General features: G+C 39.3%; 1 long non-coding RNA gene across 10 annotated transcripts in view; it reads left to right on the forward strand.

Annotated features, from left to right (window-relative positions):
* The first annotated feature begins 591 nt into the window (after window positions 1-591).
* Window positions 592-21,978, forward strand: part of LOC106834085 (uncharacterized) — a 189,745-nt gene continuing 168,358 nt past the window's right edge. Inside the window, exon 1 of one of the 10 annotated variants that reach the window (XR_011501895.1) lies at window positions 592-1,031. This is a non-coding gene — a long non-coding RNA (uncharacterized lncRNA). Of the gene's footprint in view, window positions 1,032-7,385; window positions 7,761-21,978 lie in introns of those variants that run through there. The other 9 variants (XR_011501894.1, XR_011501890.1, XR_011501891.1 and 6 more) reach the window with 9 other exon arrangements.

Raw genomic sequence — 21,978 nt, forward strand, 5'->3', positions numbered from 1 at the left:
TTGCAGCAGTGTCTGGGGATGCAATTTTCCTACGAGAAAATGGAGCATTTTAAAGCTTCGCTGCATTGCCCTGCATCAAGAATAAGTGAACCAGATTCAGAATTCTTTTAATTTTTGAACATTAAAAAACTTGCAATCCTGTTTTAAAATGTGTGTGTGTTTGTTTTTTTCTGGAATCAGGGTGGTTTGGAATTATATTCTTTGTGGTATGTTTCTTGAAAAGTGAAAAGTTCTCTTGGGCCCTGGTTAATTCTGGATGCTTCCTCTTCCCCTGTCTTTCTGTGGCTCTCTGTTCTGTTCTCAGGACAGTCACCATTAGCTTGCGTCTCCTGAAGGAACAAGTGGAGCGGGGGCAGGGTGTTGGGTCTCTGGGAAACTCATTTGCATACTTCTTGTTACAAAGGCCGACCACATCCCGGGTAAGACAATGTGCTGTCTGATAAACAGCCTGCGTCCCCCAGTGTCTGCCTGGAGCTCAGCCAGCGTGTGGTCCGCCTTTGTCACAAGGTGCTGTTTATTCTGCCTGGAAGTCCAAGGACAGGACAAACCAGCTAAATGAACCTTTTATCTCCTCTATTCTCTGGCAGAAATTCCTTGGGTCAAAAACATTTATTAATATTAGATTCAGGGGGAGGCAATCAGAATTCTCCAAAGAAGCTTCTCTAACACTATGGAAAACCTCTAAGAGGTTTTTATCTTCTTTCTAGCTCTGAATTCTATGGGGATTGGGAAAACTAAGAAACTTAGAAAATAGAGTGCGAGGGTGATATAAAGATCAAAGTTTGCCAAGATGTTGTGTTGAAAAATATTTATTTCCACATCTGTTTCTACGTGTTCTCTTTCTCTTTTCCTTCTCTCTCCCAACCCAACACACAGACAAAAGGAAATGAAGGCTTAGACAATTAATTAGAGACTGCTGGACGTGTTGTTTAAGAATCTGGATAATTGAGTTCTAATTTCTCCGTTCTCCCTACAATTTGGTAAATTAAAAAAAAAGATTTTGAGATGCAGTCTCATTTATGGCCATTAAGGTAAGAAATCTCTCTTTATGCTACCCTTTCATTGTTTTTTCTTTTTAACTCCCTTCAAAACAATTCAAGATTTCCTGCTCTGCTTAAGGTATTTTCAAATCTAGATGTGGGACATATTTTAAGATATATTTTAATCACAAATTTTATTGGGGAACGTAGTCACTCGAGGAAGGTGCTCTGTGATACAGAAGTTGTCTTAATATTTTTTATCAGTAATTTCTGTAAGCAGACTTTGTCTTGAGGGAATAGAATATGCAGCTATTTCCTTTCTGCATTTCCAGTGATCTCTTAAATATATCACAGCCGCTCATCTGTGGCTAGTCCCACATGTGTAGGGAAGAGTTTTAGTAAAGTATTGGCTGGAATCCTCCTGGAGGTACTCGTGGAGGATGATGCTCGAGATGCTATTACAGAACCGTTTGAAAAAGACACCAGTCGGCGTTTTGAAGGATTACCGACATTTCTAATAAAGCCTCTGAAGGGATTTCTGGCAGCTGAAGAACAATAATATGATAGAGATTGATTATTTTGAGGTTTAGAAGCTAAATACTTGCACGTGGTGAATATTGAGGTTTGTTGTGAAAATGAAAGTTAGAATTGTATAGAAAACTTTGTGAAGGAGTAGCCTGCGAGCGAGACAATATCAGCTTTGTCTGAGCGATATCACCTTTTGTGGATTAGGAAAGGTCACTAAACCTTAGTGAACGGTTTTTCCTCTGTTTTCATCATACCAGTCCTCAAGATTCACGGTCAGTAGCAATTGGAAGCTGACAAGGACCATAAGCTGACTTCTCTATAGAGGCAGTTGTAAAAAGAGCAGCCTCCATAAACACTGTGAGGTACTGAATGAACTCGCTTTTCTGCTTCTTAGCTGTGTGGCTTCGGGCAAGTTACTTAACCTGAGCCTCAATTTCCTCCTCTGTAAAATAGGGTGATAATATCTACCTTGCTGTATTTTGTTGTGAGCATTAGATGTTTATAGTGTAACCATGTCTGGCAAAATAGCCCTCAGCAAATGCTGTTTGTTTCCCTTCCTGTCTCTGCCTCTCTCCTTATTTTGTGCTTGCTGTCTTAATAGGTACTTGAGGTTGGGCATGCCGCTTTACTTCTCTGAGCCTCATTTCTGAAATGAGGAGTTAATGTTCGAGGTTCCTCCTGGTTCTGAAGTTGTGTAGTATCGTGACTTCTGAAAGGAAATATTTGTAGTCAACTATCAGGAGTATTAATGAACTAAGACATGGTTTTTGAATGCTAAGATGTGCAAATGTAAGATGGTGCGATGATGGTGCCTCCTTTGTCCTGTTTAGTAGCATCTTCATATTGAATTTCACAAAGTCTTGGAGTTTGGCCGTTTTCATGCTCTCTTTAGAATTGTTGAGGACTCAAGCCATGGGACGATGAGTTCTCTGTGGTAGAACAGTTGCATATGGTACAGCTGTTCTCCAGTTTCTGGTTTGCTCTGGGGGACCTTCATCATCATGGGGCTAAGGAGATCCTGGAAAGCAGCCAATAGGTTTTTCAGTCTCTGTAATGCTGGTGTCCAACAGACTGCCTGGCAGATAGTAGGTAGGTTCTCCATCAGCGTTGTCGAATGAATGAATCAAGTTGATATCATTTATTGACCACCTACACAAGCCAGGGGCTGTGCTAGAGTTTTATTACATTACTGTATTTATTGTGATACAAATCAAGTAGTAATTTTCTTCTTACACTTTGGGAAAGTGGATGCAAGAAGGCTGTCCACTGTCACATTTCTTCACTCTGCTTCTCTAGCCCTCCACTTTCCTGTCTCCTCTGGCCCTGGGTACTTTGATGAAATGGATCACGCCATGGCTGCTTCACAATCTCATATTTGAAAGGACTACAGGCATTTAGAATGCACGTATTTTGCTGTTCAGTGCTACGACCCGATTCTCCTCCGCAGGGAAGTCTGCGTCCTGCCGTAGCTATAGCTCAGCTGTTCCTGTAGGATCCTCTGTGTTTTACGTTCACAGCTTCCTCCAGGCGCTGGTGCCGACTTTTGATTATCGAAGGGAGATCACTGAGCGTGGTGGTTATTATCTGGCTCCCTGCCTCGGGAGATTTTACCGCTCATTAGCATCTCTACCAGAGGGTGGGCGAGGGAAAGCAAAAAAAGCTGAAACTCAAACCAGTGCATTTTGCTATTTGGTTACAGTTCTGGTAAATGACTGGACCAGAGGAGAAGGAAATTGAAGTTGTAGGGTTTCCATAACCATTTGGCCTGTTTCCCAAAGGTTTCGCTGGCCAGCGTGTTTGAGGATAGGAAGTGGCTAGGGTGTGGTTTCAGACCTGGATCTTGTCTCTCTCATCAGAAAAGATGGGATGAAATCTATAGGTCATTCCTATGTTGAAAAAGTGGTTGACCGGACTTATACATATGATTAGTGCTGGAACACTACATGTAGGGTTTGTAGGCCAATAATGTGGTTGTGTACGGTGGAAGTTGGCTTGTTTGTTGTGGTTGTTTTTATCTTAAATTCTTTGACATTCAGGGCATGGGACAAAAGTGTATAGTTTTGGTTTGGCATTCTATAACTATCCAGCTGAGTTAATTTTTTCTCTACTCTTCTTTTATGGGGTAGCTTAAGGTTTAGAGTTTTTTCTTTGTAACAGAATCTAATTCAATTGTGGCATTTTTAAAATTATTTTTTTGTATTTGTGCCCAGAGCCTTCTGGGTTATTGGTAAACTTTAAAAAATGCCATAGTGCATGTAAATATATAATTTAAGAACCAGTCATGACTGAGGCCTGTGATATCCTTTGGAAAATTCTTCCTTGGAAGGAATTCTAATGAACAAGATATTTTCTGGTTTCCTTCTTGCGTGCTTTATTAATAATAATGCTGTTAGTTAGATAGAATCTTTTTTCCTTCTACGATTAAACTTTTCCCTATTCTCTTTATCAGTAATCAATTCTATTGCAGTTATTAATAAAAAAAAAGTGTTAAACTTGTGATAACAAACAACTAACATATAGAGATGCGAACAGTGGGATTCTTAAAAGTTGGAATTTTGCGGATGTTCTTTCATAATAAACTTGATGAAAATGAATTACAGGGCAACTTCATTAAACCACAGTTGATTTCTTCAAAAGAATCTTACATTTTAAAGAACATGTTCTTTCACCAGTTAACTAGATTCCTTATTTCTTTATTTTTTTTAATAAGGATATTGGATAACTTGCTTGGCTATTCAGAACTATTTTGTTTTTCCTGTCGTTTGAATTCCAGATTAAGACGGTTTAATTCTTTTAAGTAGTCGAAGAGACTAACGTCTGAATGAAACACTCATAGAATTTACTGAATATTTGTAACTGTGCTTTGGACCACGGTGAGCAAGAGTGGTTAGGCTCTGAAATTTTGCTATTCAGAAGATACGGTGATCTGAATCTTCATTCTTGAATATGTCAAGGTCTGGTAGGAAAAAGCTGTTGTGTTTAGGAAAAATGAGCTTGGAGCTCAGTTCTAATATGTAAGATGCATGTCTTACATATACGAACTCTGAGTACATGCACCATAACAGTTGGTTGTCTTTTTTCACTTTTGGCATGGGAATTTATTTGAGAAATTTATTTAATTTATCTGGTGTGGGAATTTATGTTAACAAAATGATACTTACTAAATTATTTACCTTGCTATCCACTGGTGGCTCAAAAATGAACTAAGCTTGTAATATTTCTTGGAGCTATTTTATGCGGTAGCCCTAGAAGCTGAGACCTTCTCAAGTCTTTAAGAAAGTTATAGTTGATACAACAAAGCAACATACAGTGCCAGCATCATCATAATTTCTGGAATTTCTTCCTACAATGCCAAAGAATTTTTTAAAAAGTTTATCTTGTAAAGAATAAAAGTAGTGTCTAAAACATGTATAACAACTATTTATTGATGTTATTGTGAAAAATAATAAAATGCACAGGAACACAAAATATTGACAATGTATGTTTTCTTAGTATTTAGTACATTTGAGCCTGAACTCAGTCTTTAGCACGTGAGCTTTAGTATCTGCCAGGATGAGTATGTTTCTCCTATCAAAAGACTGTCTTCCCCAGGCACCACTTCCTTGGAAAGAGGCTTTGTTGGTGATTGTATATGGCTATTGGTTCAGAGTGTGAGCCACGTTTGATACGCTGTGACGACCATTCTTTTTTTTTTTTTTTGAGGAAGATTGGCCCTGAGCTAACATCTGTTGCCAATCCTCCTCTTTTTGCTTGAAGAAGCTTGCCCCTGAGCTAACACCTGTGCCAAACGTCCTCTGTTTTATATGTGGGAACACATCATAGCATAACTTGATGAGTGATGTGTATGTCTGTGCCAAGGATCCAAACCCCCGAACTCTGGGCTGCTGAAGTTGAGTGCACAAACTTAACTACTACGCCACTGGGTTGGCCCCTCCAACCCCATTCTTTTAAATGTTTCACTGCCCAACTTTATGTGTATCAGGGTTGGGGAAGGAGGTAGCAGGAACTATCTTCCACAATGGAGTATTGTCAGTCTTGAATGAGGAGCTGAAGGAAGTTGTGGAACTTCTAACCTCTTCTCCTGCATCTTCATTCTGCTCATAATGGTTAATATTTGTTTGCTATGGAATATCTTCATAATGACCTTTCATGGCTCTTAATTCAGCTTTTTCCATGTCACCAAGTTCCCAAGGAACAACTTTACTCTGTTGTCTAAAATTTTTAATTTTTAAAGTATATGTAGTAATACTAAGTTAGTAGTAAGTGATTTTAGAAAAAATAGGTTAACAGAAATCAGCAGAGATGTTTGCAAAGTATTTTATCTAATTCTAGATTTATAAATCCACACTGTGGGTTCTCAAAGAATATTAAACAACATTGCATAATAATATGTACCTCCATCTAGTTTGGAATGCTAATGGAAGAAACTGATATTTATTGGGTACTTGCTGTGAATTAGATACCTTGCAAAGTCCTTATACACACTAGTGTATTTAATCCTTTTAGGTGGTATTACTAATTTTAAAGATTTTAAAAGGTGTGACCAAGTTTCCCAAGGTCACACAGCTAGGAAGGAAGTGGCAAGTAAATGTTTTATGAAAAGGCAAGTTCTTCGGACTACATTGCTTCAGTCTGTTTTTCTAGAATTCCTAGGTCTTAGCTGCTAGTGAAATAGATAATATTTGCCAAATATATAGCATCACATATTTGAGCAAATTCTCCATGGGTGCAATGATAAAGCAGTATTCTACCTAACACAGATGTTTACAGACCCGTTACCATCTGCCTGTCCTCCATCAATGGGCTAATCTGGTCCAGGGATTCTTCCTTCAGGAGACATGCAGTCATGCGCCACATAATGACATTTGAGTCAATGACAGACCGCATATGTGACAGTGCTCCCATAAGATCAGTACCATATAGCCTAGGCGTGTAATAGGCTACACCATCTAGGTTTGTGTAAGTGCACTCTATGATGTTCGCACAACAATGAAATTGCTTAATGATTAATTTTTCAGAACTATCCCCATCATTAAGCAACGCATGACTGTAAATGTTTTACTGAGTAGATGGTTAGGGTCTGCTCCAAGTGGCTTTTCCCTTGATGCTAGGCAGCAACTTAGGTTTTAAGTCCCAGGATTTGCTTTGTATTGAGGAAGGTCTTAGGTAGAATTTACGTAACACAAAACCAAGGTGAGGTCTCTGAAAGGACTTTACCACCTCCTGCTATCTTTTAACTTGAGCCCATATGGAAAAGTAAACTGTCGACTTGGTGGCATTAAGAAAACTCCTCCTTAAAAGCTTCACCCTTCCTCTTCTAAAGGATTATAGTCAAAGGCCGGGATTAATTTCTGATTAGTCTTAAGCAATAATATATTAAATGGATAAGGAAGAGGTGGGTATATCATGTTAGAACTTGGGCTTGGTCAGCCTCGGGAGCATACCTGAAATCAACTTATCCAGATCTGCAGGAAGGGCTAGAAAAGATCTTTGGTGTTGAGAGAGGAAATTTTCAGTTGAAATTACCTCCTGGAGAGTCTGAAGTCACATTATCAGCGTCTTATTTGCTTTTTCTTTTCTAGTTATGTAAGACATTTATATTTGTTATAAGAAAGTTAGCAAATATAGATGGACAAAAAGAAAAAAACACCATAAAAGGGAAAATTACCCCAAAGAAAAACATCTTATTTCTCATCTTGAGTTAATATCTTTTAAACAAAACACTATATACTCTTTCATTGCTGTAGTGAATGTTTCTTACAACACTGATCAATTAACATACTGTGTTATAGTTTCTGTCACTACACTGTAAATTTACAGACAGTAAATTTACATCATAAGCTTGGCCTGATGTTTTCAAAGAAATTCCTTTTTATTAAACAAATTTTAAACAATACATAACAACTGTCCTTCTCTGACTTAGAATTACAAATCCCAGATGCAAGCATAGCTTTTTAAAAGTCACAAAAACAATCTTTAAGTAAACAAAATGAAGTGGGTCACAAGTAAGCGGTTCCACGAGTCTATGGCTTGATGTGCAACAGGGATGAGAGAGGCATTGCTAAAAATCAAGATGCTCTGAAAGAAATGGGCAAAAGGGAGTCTTCTCTACTGTTGGGGCCCTTGACAGAGTGCCAGTGTTGGAAAATGAGTTAACTTTTGCGGCCGTCAGAACCATTCCAGGAGCCTGAGAAACTGGAGTCCGTGTTCCAGGCAACCACCTTCGATGCATTTGATCAGGAACCTGAAACAGTAAGTCGGAGAGCTGGCTGGCCACGGGAGGAAGAAGCTGCCAGCAGGCATTTCCTCTGGTCTAAACCATCACCCTTTCCTCCTCTTGGCCACATTTGGATGAGGATGTTAGTGGGTAAATGGCATGATCTCTTTTGGGGACTGACTCAATCTGGAGAGAGCCCTGCTCTCTCAGGGCCTCTTCCCTCCTACTAGCCAGTGGGGGAAATTTACTGGCCTCAACTCCTCAATTGATCTCTTACAAAGGACATGGCCGTGGGCTGGATTGGGGATATCTAATCTCACCAAATAGACATCACAATTTGAGACTGAGTAAATCCACATGAAATGGTATATTAACTGAAATTAAAATGCAGACTGAGGGACCTGGGTAACATGACAACTTATATTCGTTTAATGCATTATAAGTTAGTATCATTATTACTATTATTATCTCCATTTTACAGACAAGGAAATTGAGGCAAGCAGAGAATGAATCTTTCCCCAAATCACATGAAAATGATGTCTAAGTTTCCTTGTAGCTCAATATTAAATGTTGAATGATCTACATCTTCTTTCCTATAAATCCAAATAATGCTATTTCCTGCCTTTCTCTCTTCCAAGCGCTGTTTCTACTTCCACACTCTCTGTCTCTCCATAGTCCCCTGAAGAAGCCGTGGATGTTAGGCTCTGGGCCCCTTTGGTTATGCCTTCTCCCTTCTCAATCTCTCTCCTCTCTATTTGCTTAAATTCTATCTGTTTTCTCAGGATGACCTCAGGTCCCACTCTTTTGCCAAGCCTTCCCTGGTCTGTCCAGCCCACAGAGATCTCTGTTTCCCAAAAAGCTCCTCTGGCATTTCTTAGGTATAATACTTCTTTAGGGCTTACCGAATGCCTAGCAGTGGTTCTTAAACCCCAGTCTAGACTGTAAGTTCCTACAGGGCAGAACAGCCTTGCATATAGCAAATTTCAGTGAACACTGGTACTTTATCTCATGTTTCATTATGTACTTTTCTTCCTGTATAAATATACTTAGAGAACTATAATCTGTAACCTCTAAAAGGAATGGCCATACGATCAACATCATTATTCATATTGACATAGTCCATGCGAGAAGCAATCAGAGGACATGCTAAATTGAGAACTTGAAGCCTAAGAAATATTTATCCCAGCTTAATTTTATTTAGTATTTCTATAATAACTGAAAAGGATTTATGAATTCAATGTCATATACCAAGCTTTCTAACTCCTGTACACTTTATTTTGTGCCATGTGCTTAAGTGCTGGTAAACTGAAATCACAGACCAGAAAACTAAGGAGATACACTGTTCTATTTCCTCAAAGTCAGGCTTCTCCCCTGCAGTTGAGCTCCTATTGAATGCTAACTCACGTCCGTTTCATCAAAGCCTTCTTCAATCCTTTTTTAGAGTCAAAATAAAGATCTGGATAAAACCCAACTATCTGCAACTTAATCCTGTTGATTTCAAAACCCTTAGCACAAAAGGAAAATAAGGCCCAGTAACTTTAAGGCACATGCATTCTGCATAAGTTTTCTCCAAAGATACAGGGTCCCAGGTCTTAAAGGACTTAAGCCTGAAGTTTGCAACTTTGATAATAAAGGATGTTTTGTGTTTCAACAGCATCTGATGTTTAAAGATTAATCTGTCTCTAAATCCATCTTGAAGAGAGCCCAGATGTGGTAAACAGACATGATTAGACCCACTTTAGGGGAAGGACTGGAATTTTGCCTTAAATGGTACCCTTCAGAGACCAGAATCTCCAGTTTGACAATGTACATGGGTAAAAATAAATGAATAATTTCTGACTCTCCATTTCCCTTTGGTCTGTGAAGACAGCCAATATTAGCTAATTGCCAGCAGGCAAATGATTAACGGATGCTGTGAAGATTTGAATGAACTGATGGAGGCAGCAAGAGGGAGGAACGAAACCGGAAGAGACAGGACAGATAGAGGATATTTTTCTGAAGAATACATCGTTGATTATTTTTTTTGGCTTTCCTCCTTCAAACATTCCAGTTCACAGGGTGATCATAATCCCAGCCGTTTATATTTACATAATGCTTTACCACTTGCTTTCACAGATTTTATTCCCACTTGATCAGAGGATGTCTGCTTTGTGCTGCATACCTAATCTCGAAATAAATCATTTACTATATGAGGATTTAAACAAGTCTTTTGGATAAAAATTCATTACATATTTATGAGCACTGTTTTCAAGAATTGCTTTGAAAGAACTATTGACGTTGCTTTGTATTAGAGAGCTGAGCTTAATCTCATCTGATTCATCCTTGGTTTTATTTTCCAGAGGTTCCAAATCATGTTTGTAAATCCCCGAGGGCCCATTTCCTCCTTGTAAAAGGGAAAACGTTTAGGTACGAGTCAGGAACTCACACACATTCTCCCACTAGTCTCAGGATATTGGGAAAACCAATTTTCTGAAATTAAAATGGCAGTCCCTTTTGTGAAGCAATAATATCAATGATGGTAATGATGACAATAAAATGTTGGGGCTCTAATTCAGTACAGCAGGAGAGAGGAGATTGTAGTCTGTTAAAAGAAAGTCCTTTGATGTCTGCTGTGGGGAGGGATCCCAGAAATGGTTATTATTCACTTTTAAAATGCATAAAAACGGCTGTGTCCCTGATTTATTTTATTTATTTATAGGTTGTTTATAAAGCTTGTTACCATTAAACCAGTTGCTTCCTGCATAATCAAATCCTGAACAAACTAGGAGAAAACAAAAGACAATTGCATGTAACTGAAATTATCTTTTGAGCTCCTGGGAAGAGAAAGGAAAAATAGAATAAACATTGTTTAGTGATTGCTACAGTTTAACTCCCATCAAAGATTATGCTTTTTTGAATTAAAAATAAAATTACTAGGGGAAGACATTCTTTTCCTTTTTAAAGAAACAAGTGGGGAAAAAAAAAATGAAAGCAAGGGCAGCTTTGCAAGGCTACTGGTGCCTGAGTAGAATTGCTAACTGGTTCCTTCTCTCGGTGCTGGGCTGTCTGTATTCACTGTATCACAAGCTTGAAGCCAGACCTCATTTGACTGAGCCAAAAAATGGTCCTTTTGTTGCTGTTTTTTTCCCTAGTGTCATCTCTCATGGTTGCCTGGGCAACCAGTGTGTATCCTTTCAGCATAGGTTACTGGGCCCCAGGAAGGAAGTGCTCCAGCACTGGCCTGCTATTTTTATAGAACCGTTACATAATACAATCTATTAAAGCTTCCTCTTGGTGTTTTATTGCGCAAAGGGGAAATTAAGTTTGATGACTCCTAAATGTTGGATGGAGGATGTCAGGTGACTCGGATTGTTTGGCTCAGGCCACAGAGCAACAATATTCCTATATGCGATTCAAGGAGAACTGATATATAATCACGTCCTTGGCAGTGTTCGCCGGCCTGCGGATGGTTGGAGGAAACTGAGCTCTCAGCTGCTCAAGGGTGCAGGTTTTGTCGAACTGCACAATGCTCCCTCTCTGGTAGGATGGCAGCAGACAATGAAACACTATTCACAGTTAAGGGCAAAGAGACTTTTAAAGGTGTAGCACATATGCTTTTAATAGGCAGGATGATTGCTGGAGAAGAGAATTGGATTGAAAGGCAGAGGACCAGGATGCTCTTCCCAGGACCGCCACTGAAGCATTGCATGAATGCTGTGCAGACCGCTCTCCCACCGTCGTCAGCTTTGCCTCTGGGTAACTGAAGTGGTCCCAGACTGGGGGGCATGAGGAAAGGGAGGACAGAACAGCTAAACGTCTTTTTAGTGGCAACCCAAGGCCACAGAATCTATTTGCACTTGCAGCACGACTTCGGGGATTCTCCACTTGTCACAGGAACCAATAGGGAATGCCGGATCTTAGCTCCTTTTAGTCCTGCCTTACTTACTGGTTGCAGTTTGCCACCAGTCTGAGTTAAAGAAGTGGGATCAGAAGCTCTGTGCTGGAGCAGAAATGAACCCTTTACCTCCAGGGGAGATTTATGGGCACGAGTGACCTGAGATTGGAGTTCCCTGGCCTAGGGAGGATCTGAGCTGGCCACTCTCTCCTGTCTCTTCACACTCTCCCTCTGCTGTTTTATTCACTCCCATCTCTTCAAGTAACCCTTGAGGCCTCTGACTCTCAAATCTGTGTCTCCAGCTTGCTTTTCTTCTAGGCTTGTCCATCCTGTGTGCCCAGCTGCTTGCTGGAGAACTTTTTCAAGATGTCTCACTTTACCTCAAGCTCAACATATCCAATACGAAACACAATTCTTTTGTTTCCGTGACTATGACTCTTGCTGACTCTCTGGTTTCTATGAATAGCCGAATTTAGAGAACGCCAAATGCTGCTGATCATCTGGGCCAGTCTTTCCATTTTATAGATGAAGAAGATGAGGCTGAAGAGGTTAAGTTCAAGGTCAGCCAGAGAGTTGAGAGCAGAGGGAAGAACTGTTTGTAATGGAGCTCTACTCCGTTCCACCCAGCTTGATGTCTCTAGGAATTTTGAGCCCTTCCTCACCCAGTCTTATCAATCCTTCTGTCATGAACTCTCATAATCAGGTCTTTCTTTCCCATTGCCACTCATACCACAATCACTGAGGTCCTTATTTATGTCAAACCTAGAGTATTTTCGTTTCCTAATTGGTTGCTGCCTTCAGCCTCTACCCCTTGAATCAATATTGTATTTTACCTCTGGAATAATCTCACAACTTTGTCATGTTACTTTATTACGCAAACATTTTTGATTGTTTATAATATATTCAAGTCTGAATTTAACTTTCCATAATCTGACCCTCCCACCCCCAACTTGTCTTCTAGCTTTATCATCCATTCCACTCAGCGGCCCTCTGTTTGGCAAGGTTTGTTTTATCTGTCGTTCCCTTTTCACAGGTCAGGGATTCATTGACTGTTTTCCTTTTTGAATCCTATTGCTTCAGACAGGATGATTTCTGATGAAATGTTTCCAATCTTTACTCTCTAGGATTTTCAGAAAGTGATATGGAGCTGATAGAACAGCAATGAACATTTCATGCAAATCTTTAGTCACTCTTTCAGAACGTTTCATTGAGTATTTACATTATGCTCTAGCAGTAACCAAGAAAGATGTGGCCGCTGCTGTGTTGGAGCTTATTAAGTGCAGAAGGCATGACATAAAAATTACATAGCCATTAATATATGGTTACACAAAGAACTAATTTTAAGGGCTATGAAACACAAGTGAGAGTACATGAGAGCAAATAATGGTGGGGAGTGGAGGTGAGGGTGGGGGTAGGATGGGATAAACTGGGACTGGGAATTCAGAGAAGAATTTCCTGAGGAAGTGACATTTACACCCAAACAAGAAAAACCAGATAGGCTGGAGAAGCAAAGGGAATGAGTAAGACAGGTCTGTCTAGGCTGAGGGAACAGGGTGGTGAAACCCGGAGAAGGCAAGGATCTGGAAGTTTTGCAGCAGCGGAGAGAAGGCTGGCATGCTGGTTGTGTATACCGGGTTTGTATAGCAAAAGTTGAAAGAGTCCCCCCAAAGCACACCATCTCCATGTTGGCTTTACCGTCTATAATAAGTCAGATTCTTTTGTTTTTAAGGGAACACTTCTATTTGGTAAAATTCCTACTCAGAGAAGTATACAAATAATTATGTATCACTAACAGTGTTTACTTTCTTTGTTTTAAAGATAGAATGATTTAGAGGACTGGGGATTGGTTTTGAACTTTCCTCAAACCACTGACTTCGGCAGTAAAGTTGAATTTATTATGATTTCTTATCCTAGGAATTTGACCTTATTTTCCCTGTGGGAAGATGTTTTCTTAAAAGTGTAAACTCAATCTCAGTAAATGGCTGGTTCACTCTGGAGTGGTAGACTAAGGGAGCTTCTAATTGTTTAACTTATATTCATTAAAACGAGAAAACATGGCCTCTTAGATAAGGGATTAAAGTAGTCTTTTATTTCCATAAATTCAATTGAGTAATGGAAGAAAGTGTAAGATATGTGAAAGATATGGGTTTAAAACTTGGAGATATAGTTTAAATTCTTTTTCTTAAAAACTTTGACCTAAAAAAGCTACTCTATGTAGAAGGGGAAAATATTAGAGCTAGAATGATGTGCGTGCCTTGGTTCTGTTAATGTCAACAGGAAGGATGGAGAACATTTTTATTTTCTCTTTCCCTTTGGCAAGCTCTCAGCCCAGCTTCCTATGGGTGGAAATGGGTAATAAATAGCAGGGTATCCAGTGACCTCTTTCTAGGCCTCCTGGTTACTAGCATTGGCAAGAACATCACTCCCCTTTTCTTTCTTCTTATTTTTAGAGTGTTGATTTTTTTCTTTCTTAGGGTTGAGGGTAAGGCAAGGGCCTGTCATTATCAGGGAGTGAGGTGAACCACAGAGACTGGTTTCCCAAGAATCTGCACCCCGCTGCCAACCTGGTGGGTCAGAGTCATCATCTTTCGTACCGCGGGTGGTTTTCCTGTGAAAGTGAGACTTCCTTTAAATTAACATGAACACACACGTAGGAGCGGTGGGCGTGCCCCTCTCCCCCCACCTCGTCTGATAACTTGAGAAAATATACCTCTAGTCCTTATTCTCTTCTACGAATGGTTCCCTCTGAGTTGAACTGCAAGTAAAGTGCTAAGTAATTTCTGAAGATGAGAAGTCATTACATTTTTTTCTCATATTTTGTGGCAATCCACCAAATACTTCTCTGTGGCTTTGACTAAGGGCAGGATTTCCCCTTCTATTAGTGAGCAGAAAAAGTAATCTATAGTTTTAGAAAGGATTTGGAATTCCTGAAAGAGAAATTGTTGCAACATTGGAGGTTTGGGCCAGACTAAGTTATTTGGGGGGCAAACAGGGGAGAAACAAGAAGGACAGCAATAGTTTTCTAGTTGATGCCAATCTACCTTCATATGCTTTAGGTGTAATCAGTGTATCAGTGAGCTGCTATAAGGAAATAACAATATGGTAGAGTTAAAATTCTTTGTTCTCATTGGGAGAAAAGAGAACTTTACCTTTGGGGGGGGCCACTTCTGCATTGGGGGAAGCCACTTTTTCCTTGGGCAAACTAAATAGAATCCACTCATCCATTTCTTTTCAAATTAAAACGCAAAGGTCCTTTTTCAGTGACCTTGGATTCTGTAACTAAGTGTGCACTTATTGGGCCTGGGCACTTGAGCTCGATTATTCCAGTCTCCTGGTTGGAGGGCCATTGCTCCCTCAATTGTGTCTTCTAGCTGTTGTTTCAGTCTTATGAGCTGTTTGAGCATCATTTGAGGAACTGTAGTAGAGAGCTGTGTCTGGCATTACCTTTTAAAATACCATTATCATTTGAGTCCTCGTGCTTTAAAAATGTTTGCTTTCTCATAAAAGCAATTGTAAAGTTGCACCACTGAATTCATATGGTTGTTTGGGACAGGGCACTCGTCCTTCCTAACAAAGTCCCGGTTTTATTTCATTTGTGGTTGCCTCACTCCTGACGTTACGTACGTCCTCTCTGGCTGCTGCTTTGTAGGTTGCTTGTTAAGACAAATGAGAAAAATAAAATTTTGTAGAATTTTTGCTTTATTGTCTGTTGGTGACATTAATAGTTATCTGATCTTAATAACAAATTCTAAGACAAGCAACTAACTTTCCAAAGCCTCACACTTTTACCAACCCCTTTCAGTTTTACAAACATGATTCTCAGTGCCTTTGGGCATCAGCCAATCAAGATGATGCAAGAATTTTAACTACTTTTAATTCCATTATGGGGAATAGGTTTAAAGTTGCAGATGTTCAGACCTGGAAGCTACTTTGAAGATCTTGTCCAATTTCTTCTTACACAGATAAGGAAATAGAAAGTGCCTCGGATGAAGCCACACGGTCATTATGAACGTCAAGCTGCAGGCTGGCTGTCATGTTGGGGCCCATGTTGTACTACAGTGACTGCTTCATGTACCATCTCACGGAAACCTGGCGCTTGGCCAGGTGTTCTGTGTACCTTCTGGCTTTGAGAGAGCCCCCGTTGGAATCCTTGTACTACCACTAACCTCTTACCGCCTCATTTTTTCTCAGCTGTAAAGTGGTGATAATAATCGTTTCTACCTTTTAGGGTTATTATGGAGATTAAATCAGATAGTCTATGTAAAAATTTAGCCCATAGTAAGTACTCTATAAATGTTAGTTATTATTATTGTTAGATTTAGTTTCATTAATCTAAAATATTTTTAAACCATTCTGTTGTAAATTCTAACTATCAAAACTAGTAACCTGTTATCAGTTCGCCCCTTTCATCGAATATGTTTGTTAAATGTCCACTATGTGCAAGACTCTGTTCTGGGTCTTTTGCAAAATAGAATTATGAATAAGAATTCCTGCCCTCTAAGGGTCTATGTGTGGCAGGATGTAAGTAACATGAAATGGGGACAAAAAAATGATAGAAGTAAAGTTTGGTGATATGATATATTATCTTGCTCTGTGTCCATCCTTCCCGTTACTAGCATGTCATTTACCATTTTTCCTTTATGAGTTTCTCTCCCAGCAACTTCACTGAATTTTTACAACTTCCAGTGACTTAAACTCTTGATCTTTCCCTAATGGAGACTAATCCCACTATGTTCAGGAAGACTGTTAAGATCATCAACTTCTTCCTTCCTCCCCCCGGTACCGCCTTTTAACAGTCTGCAGCTTTCCACGTGTACATAGGAGCAAGATTACCTAATGGACGTTAGCATTTACAATCATTTCTGAGAACATGATCGTCTGAGGATAAAGGCAGATTTTTCTTACTGAAAACTGGTATCAACATTTTTTCTTAAAGCTTCTGTACCATGAAGTTATAAAGAGCAGAAATATTCCTCCTTCTGTGGAACCTCCAGTCTTTTACCAGTATTTCCATCCATTCTAGGGCCGTGATTCCTCCTTAGGCCTCATGTAAATTCATATTGTGTTCTTAACCTTTTCTCTTGGCTACTGTCTGCTGCTTTACCATCTACATTTTCTTTTTCTTTTTTTTTTTGAGGAAGATTAGCCCTGAGCTAACATCTGCTACCAATCCTCCTCTTTTTGCTGAGGAAGACTGGCCCTGAGCTAACATCCGTGCCCGTCTTCCTCTACTTTTTTATATGTGGGATGCCTGCCACAGCATGGCTTGACAAGCAGTGCGTAGGTCTGCACGGGGGATCTGAACTGGCAAACCCCGGGCCGCCGAAGTGGAACTTGTGAACCCAACCAGGCTGGCCCCTACATTTTCTGTTTTTTGCTATTAAAAATGCCTGGATCTTTTGTCTTCAAGAAACTACCAAGTAGTCTCCACTCCTTTTTATTTGTAATAACATCTCATTAAGAAAGAGAAAATCGTGTTTACCTGCCTCTCAAGAGTAAGCCTCTCAAGGAATGTGTGTAAACATTTTATACCCATATTTCCTCACTATCTGCCCTGCACCCTACCTGCCCCCCAGCCCCTGCAATCTACCATTCGACGGAAATCACTATACCATGGTCATCTTTTGTCTCTACCCAAAGTTTTTGCTTCTGATTTTGCCTTCCAAAATATTAATCATTTCTGGTCTGACATTAGTGGTCGCAGAGTTTCATATTTATCCTCACACACCCATAATTTTTTCTCTCTTCTAACTGAGTATTCCCAGCAATCCCTTCTTTTTTACCCTTGGAAATGCAACCTCTGACATAATTTCAAGTTATCGGCCATGTCTTGATGACTCATAAATCCATATATGTAGTTCTTGCTGGATTGGCCACATGTCCAATGTAACACACTGGTATCAGAAGCCTCTCCACTTGAAAATGCCAACACCTTAGGTTGCACCATATGAAGTTACCAATTTAGTAGGTTAAAAAATGGTCAAATAGCTACTTTCTATGATTCACCCAAAGTTATTGCTTTCTCCAAACCTTCATTTTCTTTAACTAGCCTCTTACTCTCATTGACAGTGCTGGACACTTGGTTGGCAGGTGTGTTATACTGGAGACATCTGCAGTGGCACCCTCCTCCATCCACCCCTCCATTTCCCCTCAGGAGAGACAGCTTCTAGCTAATCTCTGCTTTTTTCTTCTTCCTAACCATGTTATCCCTGGCCTGCCGTAATGAAGCTTACACGCCTCTTTTTATAATCTGATTTATGCCCAGGAGCACTGATTCTTAGGTAACATGCGTTTGTTTATTGTCCCTTCTTTGGAGGGTCCTTTGTATCTCTTGCCTGAAGTTGAAAATGCTTGTGCTTAGGGGCTGGCCCTGTGGCTGAGTGGTTAAGTTTGTGTGCTCTGCTTTGGCAGCCTGGGGTTCATCTGTTCGGATCCTGGCCATGGACCTACACACCACTCACCAAGCCGTGCTGAGGCGGCATCCATACAGAAGAACTAGAAGGCTTACAACTAGGATGTACAATGATCTACGGGGGCTTTGGGGAGAAAAAAAGAAAAAGAGGAGAGATTAGCAACAGATGTTAGCTCAGGGCCAATCTCCCTCACCAAAAAAAGCATACCTTTAAAAAAAAAATTGCTTAAAAAAATGCTTGCGATTAGACACAAGGTTCTTTCTTTCTCACTTTTTCAGTGTATATCTCCTATTCAACCCTGGGTCTATTATTCTAGTTTAATAAACCACAGTTTAATTTCAGTAAGCTTCAGTTTTCTAATCTATAAATTGGGACTAATAATATTAACAGTCTCGTAAGGTTGTGGTTGGAATTAATTTAATATATACAAATCATTTAGAACAGCACTAGGGACATAGTAAGCCCTTATTAAATGTCAATTATGCTCAAGAAAATCGGAAGATTTATTATGTTGTGATGAGGTCAAATTTCTTTTGTTGTTTTCTATATTATTGCAAAAACAAAACAAAGCAAAACCACACTCAAAATCCACAGCTTTTAGAGGATTCAGGTTTAATTCTGGGTCTGTAAACAGCTTTTGGTTAATTCTTACTTGTCTTAATTCAATTTCATCCTCCTTAATTATAGTACTCTTTAATGATGATTTAAAAAAAAAACTAAGAAAACAGGTACTCTTTAGGAGGTATTTAATATCAAGTATTCTAATAAAGGGTTGCTATGAAGAAAATCTTTTGGTAAAGGTGATTCTCAAACTTTAGTTTGCTGAAATGGCCCGAGAAACATAGTAAGGGATTTGCACTGCGGCAATGTCTTTGAAGTCTGGTCGCCTGCCTTTAATTTTGCAGTAACCGCCTAATCTCATTAGATTTCATACACTCAGTGTTTGCACTTGCACAAAAGCTGTCCAAACAAAGCCAAAATGTTGACACCACCGTCCTGTGATGGCATTTAGAATGAATATATTAAACACACTTGCACTAGCGTTGCATTAAGCTAAGAAATAAATTTTGAACTTTGAACTCAGCAGGATAAAAAAGCTTTACTTGATAGCTGAGCAATTGTGTTGTGGTGTGGTGTAGGGAATTCATTGTGTTGTGAAAGAATCCAAACTTGCAGACTTTCTCTGCATACAGTAGGCTCAAGTAAAGACGGAAAGGAAGGAACAGTCCTCAACTCCTGTTGTTAGGGACCTAAATGGAAGGTAAAGTGGGCTGGTGGATTTGCTTTGAAATTCAGTGAATAAACTTTGATTAAATTCACTTCAGAGAAGGGCTCATAATGAAAAAATATCTCCTAGTTAGCATGTGAATTAGAGTATGTCTTTATTCAATTCCCTTTGCTAATTTACAAATTGAGAAATTTTCTTAAAAACTCTGGCAATCTTATCTTTTTTATTGAAGGTTTGGAAGCTGAAGATTATAAAGAGAGCTCAAATAAGACTTCTTTGTCCCTTCTCATAAAATGAAGATAGCAGCAAGGCTGGAACTGAGAACCAACTAAATCTAATGGCTAGGGGCTTGTAGTGGTTTCTAAATGGATAGTACCCAAAAGAAATAGATTTCCCCATAAAATATGTACAAATGTTTATAAACCTACATATCTGGAACAGGGCCATCGATTAGGAAGTATGTGCCAGCAGCCTTCAATCAAGGAAAATAGTCATCACAGAGTTCATATACTAAAGTTTGTACACGTTGCTCACTGAGTCTCAGAGTTCCTCAGTCCAATTGCTTTCACTCTTACTTTACATGTTTTTTTCCTTGAGTCTTTGCTTTTGGCTTATATTAAGGTCTGTTAAAAGAAACACTATTTGAAATATATTACACTAGCTATTGTCAGAGTGCCAGTGAAGACGTTGTCTATTCTGTCTTATATCATCCTTTTTATGAAGGCCATGAAAAAAGTCCTCTTAGGTCTTCACGTCAAGAGTGGTAGTAGCCTTTCTGAAGAGCCATCTAGTTTTTATTTCCTGAGCCTTGTGAAGTTGGAACTAATTGGTCACCTTTCCATCTTTGCTCTGACGTCCAGGAAGCTTAGAGCTCTGTGTGCTACTTAGTGCTGGCGATTAGGGAGGGCTCCGGGGGGTTCAGTCTGTGTGCTGCTCACTCTTGGCTTTATTACTTACCCATTCTTGTTTTCCTTTTGTTCAAATTCCCTCAAAAATCATTTTCTTTTTAATTGCATAATTTTAAAAAACTGTCACAAATTCTTTGTGGAAAGGGATATGTATGTCTACACACATTCATAAATTCATACATTAATACATTCATAGATCCATACTTGCAGCCTGAATGATTATATGGCTTCTAAAACCACAACAGATTAGGAGAGGAATGATTGCTAGAAAAACGACGGGAAGAATGTCAACTCATATGACAACTGACAAGCCATTGAGAATCCCAGAAAGCTATCAAAAGAGACAGGTGTGGGAACTCAAAAAGCACAGCTGCCTGAGAGCGTGCAGTGTGGGGCTGAGAAACCCTACATGTCTGTCTAGTCCAAGGATGGGTGATATACTGCAATTCTGCACCTGCTGTGATAAAATGGCCTCACCAGGAAGACACGATTGTAATATATTCCATATACTTTATCACACAAGGCAGTGTGCTGCTTACCATTGGTTAGAAAGATATTCCTAAAAAAATTGGGTCTCTTTAAAAAACTAAACTTCAGTTATTGAGAAAATTAACTTTGCAGAAAAAACCCTTACTTCTCAGTGAGGCTGAATTAAGATGTTCTTATAAAAGCATCACATGTAAAACGTCTATTGCATGACCAGGTTTAAAATTATTATTTGCTTCTGAACAAACCAAAGCAATAAACGCATTCTAGAAGACGGTCTGCTCTTTTGCATGACCTGAGCTGACCTGCCATCAATGACAACTTTGGCTCATTGAGGGTGAGACTGTGAGGATGATTCAGCATCCATGAAGGGGAGGTTTAGTTACCAAGGGCTGAGTGGGAGGTTAGTTCAAATGTGGGTTGGATAAGAGCAAACCATGGTCCCTCTCTTTGTCTCAACTACTTATTCTTTTCATAAGATGCTACAAGGTCCTTACCTTTCTGGCCTGCAGAAAGAGGAATGCGTGTTGCAATGAGAGACAAAGGTACTTGTTTCTCACTTGCGAATGAACAAAGACAATAGAGACAGTACCTGAGCTCACGTGGCATAGTGCTTAAAAGGATGGACTCTGGAGCAGAATTCCTGGGTTTAAATCTTGGCTCCACTACTTCCTAGCTATGTGGTCTTAGACAAGTTACTTGACTTCTCTGTGTCTTAGTTTCACCAGCTTCAAAACGGGACCAATGATCTCCCATACCACAAAGGGTGGTTGTGAGAACTGCTATAAGTAAAGTGCTTGAAACAGTGCCTGACTATATTAAATATATTGTATATTATATAAATGGCAAATATTGAATAGTACCACTAATTAGTTAATTATTAAATAATGTTAAATATTACCATTGACATCAGAAGAAGGGAGAAATTTATTCAACTTCTAAGGTAATGTAAATTACCCCCTTCTCTTCACATTACATTAAATTTTCTCTTCACATTACATTACATTTGCAAATACGTTTGTGAATATCCTTATTCTATTCTGTTTGCGTGTTTCTGAAAACAGTTAAAAGGCAGTAGAGTGTGGAGAAATAGATTTGTGTTTTGGCAGTAGAAGTTGTTAGGGTCTATTAAGAATAATTCCATATACCAAACCATAGATCTCACTTTTTTAAGTGTGGCTTTAATCTTATTTTAAAAGTAACATAACCACATTAAGAAAATTTGTCGATTCTTTATTTAGTTCAACCGCATGAACGAAGCCACTATTCTGGAATAAGCTACCTGTTGGGTTTCCATCCAGTCTCTTTTTTGTATATGGGCATGTGTGGGTATGTCTATGTGTT

Source organism: Equus asinus, chromosome 3 (genome assembly GCF_041296235.1).
Source record: "Equus asinus isolate D_3611 breed Donkey chromosome 3, EquAss-T2T_v2, whole genome shotgun sequence".
NCBI lineage: Eukaryota > Metazoa > Chordata > Mammalia > Perissodactyla > Equidae > Equus > Equus asinus.